Source organism: Chrysochloris asiatica, unplaced genomic scaffold, assembly GCF_000296735.1.
Source record: "Chrysochloris asiatica unplaced genomic scaffold, ChrAsi1.0 scaffold00083, whole genome shotgun sequence".
In the NCBI taxonomy this organism is placed as follows: domain Eukaryota; kingdom Metazoa; phylum Chordata; class Mammalia; order Afrosoricida; family Chrysochloridae; genus Chrysochloris; species Chrysochloris asiatica.
The window spans coordinates 6,808,873-6,811,473 of record NW_006408601.1 but is presented as its reverse complement, the minus strand read 5'-3'; positions in this window follow the sequence as shown (position 1 = coordinate 6,811,473).

The following is a 2,601-nucleotide window of genomic DNA, read 5'->3' as shown; positions in this document are numbered from 1 at the left end:
AAAAGAGTGTCAGAATGGATAGAAATGCAAGATACAACTATATGCTGTCTTCAAGAAACCGATTTTTTTTTAAACCTTTGTATTGTGAATTGAGAGAAGGTTTTCATAGCAGATCATCAGCTTTGCATTCAATAAATCATAGACTTTGTTTCATCCCCTTCATATAACAACAATTATCCCACTCACTTCCTGTGCTTCTAATTTCTATTCCACCCTCCTTCCAAACCCTGCTGAACTTTGTCCTTATGTAAATGTTGCCCTTTTGATCTTGAATGGCTTACTATTCCATGGTGAACATATTTTACTAGTGTTGTTGTTGTCCCTCCTATATAGCTATATGTTGTTGTTGTTAAGTGCCATTGAGTCAATTCCTACTCATAGTGACCCTGTATAGGGTTTCTGAGGAGCAACTTGTGGGTTTGAACCACTGACCTTGTGGCTCAAACTGACCTTGAAGTCCAGTGCATTGTTCTGCTATGCCACACCAGGAATACTGTTGTTGTTGTTGTTAAGTGCCATCGAGTCGGTGCCTACCCATAGCGACTCTGTATAAGGTTTCCAAGGAGCTGACCTTGCAGTTCAAATGGCTTTGCAGTCTGGTTCATCAACCCACAAAGTCACACCAGGACTGCACACCAGGACTATTGTTGTTGTTGTTAGGTGCCATCGAGTTGGTACCTACCCATAGCGACCTTATACACAACAAAATAAACACTGCCTGTTCCTGGGCCAACCTCACTACTGTTGCCACGCTTCAGTCCGTCGATGCTGCCACTTGGCCAATCCATCTCGTTGGGGGTCTTCCTCTTTGTCTCTGACCCTCCACCTTTACCAAACATGATATCCTTCTCTAGTGACTGGTCCCTCCTGACAATATATCTGAAATATGCGAGACGAAGTTTGGCCATCTTGGCCTCCAAGGAGCATTCTGGCCGCACTTCTTCCAAAACGGACCTGTTGGTTCTTTTGGCAACCCATGGGACTTTCAATATTCTCCTCCATCACCATAACTCAAAGGCATCAATTCTTCTATGGTCTTCCTTATTCACTGTCCAGCTTTCGTATGCATACGAGGTTATTGAAAATACCACGTCTTGGGTCAGGCACACCTTAGTCCTCAAGCTGACATCTTTGCTCCTCAACACTTTAAAAAGGTCTTGTGCAGCAGATTTGCCTAATGCGATATGTCAATTGATTTATTGACTGCTGCTTCCGTGAGTGTTGTTAGTTGATCCAAGAAGAATGAAGTGATTGACAACTTCAATCTTTTCTCTGTTGATAAGAATGTTGTTTATTGGTCCAGTGGTGAGGATTTTTGTCTTCTTGACATTGAGATGTAATCTATACTGAAGGCTGTGCTCCTTGATCTTCATCAGTAAATGTTTTAAGTCCTCTTCACTTTCAGCAAGCAAGGTTGTATCATCTGCATATCGCAGGTTGTTAATGAGTCTTCCTCCAATCCTGACGGCACGTTTTTCTTCATATAACCCAGCTTCTCAGATTATTTGCTCAGCATACAAGCTGAATAAGTATGGTGAAAGAATACAACCTTGTCGCTCACCTTTCTTACTTTTAAAGCATTCAGTGTTCCCATGTTCTGTTCGAACAACTGTCTCTTGGTCCAGGTACAGATTCCTCATGAGCACAAAGTGTTCCGGAATACTCATACTTCACAATGTTGTCCATAGCTTGTCATGATCCACACAATCAAAAGCCTTTGAGTAGTCAATGAAGCATAGATAAACATCGTTCTGATATTCTCTGTTTTCGGCCAAGATCCATTGGACATCAGCAATGATAGCCCTCATTCCATGGCCTCTTCTGAATCCGGCTTGAACCTCTGGAAGTTCTCTGTCAATGTATGATTGTAGCCATTTCTTTATTATCTTTAGCAAAACTTCACTTACATGGGGTATCAAAGAGATTGTCCGATGATTTCCACATTCCATTGGGTCACCTCTCTTTGGAATGGGCCCAAATATGGATCTCTTCCAATCAGTCAGATAGTTGTCTTCCAAATTTCTTGGCAGAGATGAGTGAGTGCCTTCTGTGCTGCATCACTTTCTTGAAAGATTTCAATTTTTATTCCATCAATTCCTGGAGCCTTGTTCTTTGCCAATTCCTTGGACTTCCTCCAGTATCATTGGTTCTTGATCATATGCTACGTCTTGAAACGGCTGAACATTAACCATTTCCTTTTTAGGGAGGACAATAACCTGGTGTGGCACTGTAGGATAAAGCACTGGACCACAAGATCAGTTTGAACCAAAAGGTCAGTGGTTCTACTCAGCAGCTGCTCCTTGGAAACCCTATACAGGGTTGCTATGAGTTGGCACTGACTCAATAGTACTTAACAACAACAAAGCATAACTACCTACCATTTGGCTGAAAATTGGGCCACAAGAATGTTCCAGACCTGAAGAGTAGCTGAGGGCCATATTTTCAGATTTCTCCAGGCTCTTTCTGACCAGTCAGCCTGGTTCTTTTTTTAATTTTTAATTTTGTTCCACATTTTCTCCAACTCTATCTGGGACCTTCTAATGTGATCCCTTTAAGAAGAGTTGGCAGCGGTAGCTGGGTACCATCTCATTCTTCTGGCCT